The sequence below is a fragment of the Arachis hypogaea genome, chromosome 11 (genome assembly GCF_003086295.3).
Source record: "Arachis hypogaea cultivar Tifrunner chromosome 11, arahy.Tifrunner.gnm2.J5K5, whole genome shotgun sequence".
Classification (NCBI taxonomy): Eukaryota; Viridiplantae; Streptophyta; class Magnoliopsida; order Fabales; family Fabaceae; genus Arachis; species Arachis hypogaea.
The window spans coordinates 120,637,963-120,645,225 of NC_092046.1; the positions used below are offsets into that span (position 1 = coordinate 120,637,963).

The 7,263-nt window shown below is 36.0% G+C and overlaps 1 non-coding gene across 1 annotated transcript; it reads right to left on the minus strand.

Moving 5' to 3' along the window:
• Nucleotides 1–4,280: 4,280 nt before the first annotated feature.
• Nucleotides 4,281–4,388, minus strand: LOC112724735 (small nucleolar RNA R71). Its single transcript, XR_003163884.1, has one exon. It is a non-coding gene; the product is annotated as a small nucleolar RNA R71 (small nucleolar RNA).
• Between the last annotated feature and the right edge of the window lie 2,875 nt (nt 4,389–7,263).

Below are 7,263 nucleotides of genomic sequence, written 5' to 3' on the forward strand. Positions count from 1 at the left end.
ATATATAGGAAAACCCCAAAGAAAGCCCAGAATACAGAGTCACAAAGCCTGAGTCTCCAAAATCACCTCTAAGAGGAAGCAATACATCATATATATAATAAGTGGAGATCATAAGTATCTAAACAAATACAAATAACCAAAATAAACCCAAGAGATAAAGATCTTCGCAACATCAGAAGCTTCCAGCATGCCTCAGTGAGGAGCCGCTTGTCCTGCATCTGAAAACCACAAAATCTGCATGGGTGAGAACCGGAGGTTTTCAGCATGGTATCAATGCCCAAATATCTAACATGTAATGTCCTGGGAAATCCGAAGGCAATCCTAGAACTTCCAACAGATAATTAAAGCTTAACACATAACTAAACCATAAAGATAAAATAGGCAACTAGATAAGGTTGTTCAGAACTATCTAAAACTCCCCTTTCCAACTCCTTCGAACCTCCCAACCACCAACGGAACCAAATGCAAAAAACACAATTATTAAAATAGATAAATCACAAATAGGAATCAAATATAGCAGATAATTGATGAGCGGATAATTTATACCCTTTTTGGCATTATTTTTACATAGTTTTTAATATATTTTAATTACCTTTTTTTATATTTTTATTAGTTTTTATGAAAAAATCACATTTCTAGACTTTACTATGAGTTTGTATGTTTTTCTATAATTTCAGGTATTTTTTTGCTGAAATTGAGGGATCTGAGCAAAAGTCTGTTCAGAGGCTGGGAAAGAACTATAGATGCTGTTAGATTCTGACTCTCCTACACTCGAAGTGGATTTTCTAAAGCTACAGAAGCCCAATTGGCGCGCTCTCAATTGCGTTGGAAAGTAGACATCTTGGGCTTTCCAGCAATATATAATAGTCCATACTTTGCCTGAGATTTGATGGCCCAAACTGACGTTCAAACGCCCACCAAAGACCCTTTTTCTGGCGTAAAATGCCAAAACTGGCACCAGAACTGGAGTTAAACACCCAAACTGGCATCTAAGCTGGAATTTAACTCTAGAAAAGGCCTATGCACGTGTAAATCTCAATGCTCAGCCCAAGCACACACCAAGTGGGCCCCGGAAGTGGATTTCTGCACTATCTGCACTTAGTTACTTATTTTCTGTAATCCCTAGTAACTAGTTTAGTATAAATAGCACTTTTTACTCTTGTATTAGGGAGCTTATGCCATTTTTCACATTTGGGAGGCTGGCCACACGGCCATGCCTAGACCTTTCTCTCTTATGTATCTTCTACGGTGGAGTTTCTACACCTCATAGATTAAGATGCGGAGCTCTGCTGTTCTTCATGAATTAATGCAAGTACTATTGTTTCTCTTTCAATTCACACTTACTTCTTCTCCAAGATATACTCTCATACTTAATTCAGTTAAGTCAGAATGAAGGGGTGACCCGTGACAATCACCCACTATCTTTGTTACACGCTTAGCCAAGATCCGCGTGCCTGACAACCACAAGCGGTCTATATGATGTTTAACGTAGTCATTGGACGACAGCCAGAGTATATTCTCTTGGGTTTCTAATCCACGGACTGAGTCTGTGAGGTTAAAACCTCTGTGGTATAGGCTAGAACCAATTGGCAGCATTCCTGAGATCCAAAAAGTCTAAACCTTGTCTGTGGTATTTCGAGTAAGATCTGGGAAGGGATGACTGTGACGAGCTTCAAACTTGTAAAAGTTGGGCGCAGTGACAGTGTGCAAAAGGATAGAGAGATCCTATTCCGACGGTAGTGAAAACCGATAGATGATTAGCCGTGCGGTAGCTGTACCTGGTATTTTTCATCCGAGACGAGAAATCCGACAGTTGATTAGCCGTGCAGAAACCGTACCTGGTATTTTTCATCCGAGAGGATCATACAGCTTGCCATGGAAAGGAGCACGCATGATTGGAAGAAGACAATAGGAAAGCAAAGGTTCAGAAGCAACAAAGCATCTCCAAACGCTTATCTGAAATTCCCACCAATGAATTACATAAGTATCTTTATTTTATTTAATGTTTTATTTATTTTTTAATTATCAAAACCTCATAACCATTTGAATCCGCCTGACTAAGATTTACAAGATGACCATAGCTTGCTTCAAGCCGACAATCTCCGTGAGATCGACCCTTACTCACGTAAGGTATTACTTGGACGACCCAGTGCACTTGCTGGTTAGTTGTATCGGAGTTGTGAAAAGTGTGATCACAATTTTGTGCACCAAGTTTTTGGCGTCGTTGCCGGGGAATTGTTCGAGTTTGGACAACTGACGGTTCATCTTGTTGCTTAGATTGGATAATTTTATTTTATATTTAAGCTTTTTATTTTTATTTTCGAAAAAAATACAAAAAAATTTAATAAAATAAAAAAAATTTTGTGTTTCTTGTTTGAGTCTAGTGTCAAATTTTAAGTTTGGTGTCAACTGCATGTTTTTAATTTTTCTTAGATTTTCAAAAATTCATGCATTGTGTTCTTCTTTGATCTTCAAGTTGTTCTTGATGATTTTCCTTGTTGATCTTTACATTTTCTTGTTTTGTGTTTTTTGTTGTTTTTCATATGCATTTTCGAATTCATAGTGTCCAAACATTAAAAATTACTAAGTTTGATGTCTTGCATGTGTTTCTTTTCTTAAAAATTTTCAAAAATATGTTCTTGTTGTTCATCATGATCTTCAAAGTGTTCTTGATGTTTATCTTGATATTTAAAGTGTTCTTGCATGTTCCATTTGTTTCAATCTTAAATTTTTATGTTTTGTGTCATTTTGTTATTTTTCTCTTTCTTCATTAATTAAAAAAATAAAAAATAATATCTTTCCTTATTTTACTCATAAATTTCAAAATTTTGGGTTGACTTAATAAAAAAATTTTAAAATTTAGTTGTTTCTTGTTAGTCAAGTCAAAATTTCAATTTAAAAATTTTATCTTTTCAAATCTTTTTCAAAAATCAAATCTTTTTCATTTTTTTCTTAATATTTTCGAATTTCTTAAATAAATTTTCAAAATCTTTTTCTTATTTTTATTTCACATTTTTGAAAACTTTACTAACAATTAATGTTTTGCTTCAAATTAAAAATTTTAAGAAAGGTTCAATCTTTAAATTCTAGAATCATATCTTTTAGTTTCTTGTTAGTCAAGTCATTAACTTTAATTTTCAAAATCAAATCTTTTTAAATTTCTTTTTCAAATCCTTTTCAAAATAAATTTCAATCATATATTTTTCAAAATTTAATTTCAAAACCTTTTTCTAACTTCTTATCTTTTCAAAATTTATTTTCAAATCTTTTTCAATTAACTACTTGACTTTTTGTTTGATTTTAAAAAGTTTTCTATTTCTTATCTTTTTCAAAACCGCCTAACTACTTTTCTCTCTTTCTAATTTTCAAAAACAACTAACCACTTTTTCAAAATTCTTTTTAATTAACTAATTGTTATAAATTCTAATTTTATTTTATTTCTTTTCTTAAATTTCGAATTCTAACTTAATTAATTAAATAAAAATAAAAATATTTTTCTTCTCCTTCTTTTTAAAATTCGAATACTCTCTCTCTCTCATCTCTTTCTATTTATTTCAATTATTTACTAACACTTCTCTTTTACTCATAATTCGAACCCTCTCCCTCTCTATGTGTTCGAATTCCTCTTATTCTCTCTCTACCTCATTCTTCTATTCTTCTATTCTTATACTCAAATAAAGGAATCTCTATATTGTGACATAGAAGATTCATCTTCTTTTCTATTCTCTTCTTTTTCATATGAGCAGGAACAAGGATAAGGACATTCTTGTTGAAACTGATCCTGAACCTGAAAGGACTCTGAAGAGGAAGTTAAGAGAAGCTAAAGCACAATACTCCGGAGAGGACCTTACAGAAATTTTCAAAAAAGAAGTAGACATGGCAGTGGAACCCAATAACAATGGTGGAGATGCAAGGAAGATGCTTGGTGACTTTACTGCACCAACTTCTGACTTCTATGGAAGAGGCATCTCAAATCCTACAATTGGAGCAAACAACTTTGAGCTTAAGCCTCAATTAGTTTCTCTAATGCATCAGAATTGCAAGTTTCATGGACTTCCATTGGAAGATCCTCATCAGTTCTTAGCTGAATTCTTGCAAATCTGTGATACTGTTAAGACCAATGGGTTGATCCCGAGGTCTACAGACTTATGCTTTTCCCCTTTGCTGTAAGAGACAGAGCTAGGATATAGTTGGACTCATAACCTAAAGAAAGCCTGAACTCTTGGGAAAAGTTGGTCAATGCTTTCTTGGCCAAATTCTTTCCACCTCAAAAGTTGAGCAAACTTAGAGTGAAAGTCCAAACCTTCAGACAGAAGGAAGGTGAATCCCTCTATGAAGCTTGGGAAAGATACAAGCAATTGATCAGAAGATGTCCTTCTAACATGCTTTCAGAATAGAGCATCTTATGTATATTCTATGATGGTCTGTCTGAATTGTCTAAGATGTCATTGGACCACTCTGCTGGTGGATCTCTTCATCTGAAGAAAACGCCTGCAGAAGCCCAGGAACTCATTGAGATGGTTGCAAATAACCAGTTCATGTATACTTCTAAAATAAATCATGTGAATAATGGGATGACTTAGAAGAAAGGAGTTCTTGAGATTGATACTCTGAATGCCATATTGGCTCAGAATAAAATATTGACTCAGCAAGTCAATATGATTTTTCAGAACCTGACTGGAATGCAAGCTACATCCGGCAGTACTAAAGAAGCCTCCTCTGAAGGAGAAACTTATGACCCTGAGAATCCTGTAATGGAAGAGGTGAATTACATGGGGGAATCCTATGGAAACACTTACAATCCTTCATGGAGGAATCATCCTAATTTCTCATGGAAGGATCAACAGAAGCCTCAACAAAGCTTCAATAATAATAATGGTGGGAGAAATAAGTTTGGCAATAGCAAGCCTTTTCCATCATCTTCTCAGCAACAGACAGAGAATTTTAAGCAGAGCCTCTCTGACTTAGCAACCATAGTCTTTGATCTATCTAAGACCACTCTCAGTTTCATGACTGAAACAAGGTCCTCCATCAGAAATTTGGAGGCACAAATGGGTCAGCTGAGTAAAAGAGTTACTGAAATCCCTCCTAGTACTCTCCCAAGCAATACAGAAGAGAATCCCAAAAGAGAGTGCAAGGCCATAACCATATCCAAAGTGGCCGAACCTGGAGAGAGTAAAAAGGCAGTGATTTCCAGTAAGGAAGACCTCAATGGACATCCACTGACCACTAAGGAGTTCCCTAATGAGGAACCAAAGGAATTTGAAGCTCATACAGAGACCATAGAGATTCTACTGAACTTACTATTGCCATTCATGAGCTCTGATGAGTATTCTTCCTCTGAAGAGGATGAAGATATTGTTGAAGAGCAAATTGATCAGTATCTAGGAGCAATCATGAAGCTGAATGCCAAGTTATTTGGTAATGAGACTTGGGAGGATGAACCTCCGTTGCTCATCAATAAACTGAATGCCTTGGTTCAACAAAAATTACCTCAGAAGAAACCGGATCCCGGAAGGTTCTTAATACCTTGTACCATAGGCACCATGACCTTTGAGAAGACTTTGTGTGACCTGGGGTCAGGAATAAACCTCATGCCACTCTCTGTAATGGAGAAACTAGGGATCTTTGAGGTACAAGCTGCAAAAATCTCATTAGAGATAGCAGATAAATCAAAAAAACAGGCTTATGGACTTGTAGAGGATGTCTTAGTGAAGGTTGAAGGCTTTTACATCCCTGCTGACTTCATAATCCTAGACACTGGGAAGAATGAGGATGAATCCATCATCCTTGGAAGACCCTTCCTAGCCACAGCAAGGGCTGTGATTGATGTGGACAGAGGAGAGTTAGTCCTTCAATTGAATGAGGACTACCTTGTGTTTAAGGCTCAAGGATCTTCTTCTGTAAACATGGAGAAGAGAAGCATGAAAAGCTTCATCCAATTTTCTCCATACAGAGTCAAGCACAGCCCCCACATTCAAACTCTAAGTTTGGTATTGGAAAGCCACAATTAAGCTCTGAGTCTCTGTGAAGCTCTCTAAGAGCTCACTGTCAAGCTATTGACATTAAAGAAGTGCTCATTAGGAGGCAACCAAATCTTATTTATCTATGTTAATTACTTTTTCATTTCATTTTCCGTTGTTATTTTATGTTTTCTTTAGGTTGATGATCATATGTGAAGTCACAAAAATAGCTGCAGAATTAAAGCGGAATCAAAAACAGCATAAAAAATGGCACACCCTGGAGGACATGCTTACTGGCGTTTAAACGCCAGTAAGGATAGCAGAATGGGCGTTTAACGCCCATGCAGGCAGCATTCTGGGCGTTTAGAAAAACGCCCAGTAAAGAAGGATTCCTGGCGTTTAACGCCAGCCAGGGTATCTGGCTGGGCGTTAAAGGCCCAAAGAGGCAATCAAGTGGGCATTAAACGCCAGAATGGATAGAATTCTGGGCGTTTAACGCCAGGATGACACAAGGGAGGTAATTTTGTTTCCAATTCGATTTTTTTTCAATTTTTCATGTTTTAATTTATAATTTTTTGCATCAAACATATTTTAAACGTTCATCTTTCAATTTCTATTTTCAAAAATTAATAATCTTTCCAATTCTTTTTAATTCTTCTTCAATTATTTTCAATTCCTTCCAAAACGTTTTCAAAACTTACATATCTTTTCAAATTCTTTTCAACTCTTCTTAGTTTTTCTCGTATATAGTAATAAGTTTTTAAAATTAATTGCATCATTCTTCTTCTTCTCCCTTCTATCTTATTTTGCTCGAGGACGAGCAAAGCTTTTAAGTTTGGTATGAAAAAGCTCTGCTTTTTATTTTTCCATAATCATTAATGGCACCTAAGGCCGGAGAAACCTCTAGGAAGAGGAAAGGGAAGGCAGTTTCTTCCTACTCCGAGTCATGAGAGATGGAGAGATTCATCTCAAAAGCCCATCACTAGAAAGAGGATGGAGCAAACAAGAGAGCCTACTTATGGACCTCAACAAGAGCACTCCATTATCCTCCATGAAATCAGAGAGGACCAAAAGGCCATGAGAGAGGAGCAACAAAGGCAAGGAAGAGACATAGAGGAGCTCAAGAACTCCATTGGTTCTTAAAGAGGAAGAAGAAGCCACCATCACTAAGGTGGACCCATTCTTTAATCTCCTTGTTATTTGTTTATCTGTTTTCGGTTTCTATGCTTTATGTTTTGTCTACGTTTGTGTCTTTATTATATGATCATTAGTGTTTAGTGTCTATGTCTTAAAGCTATGA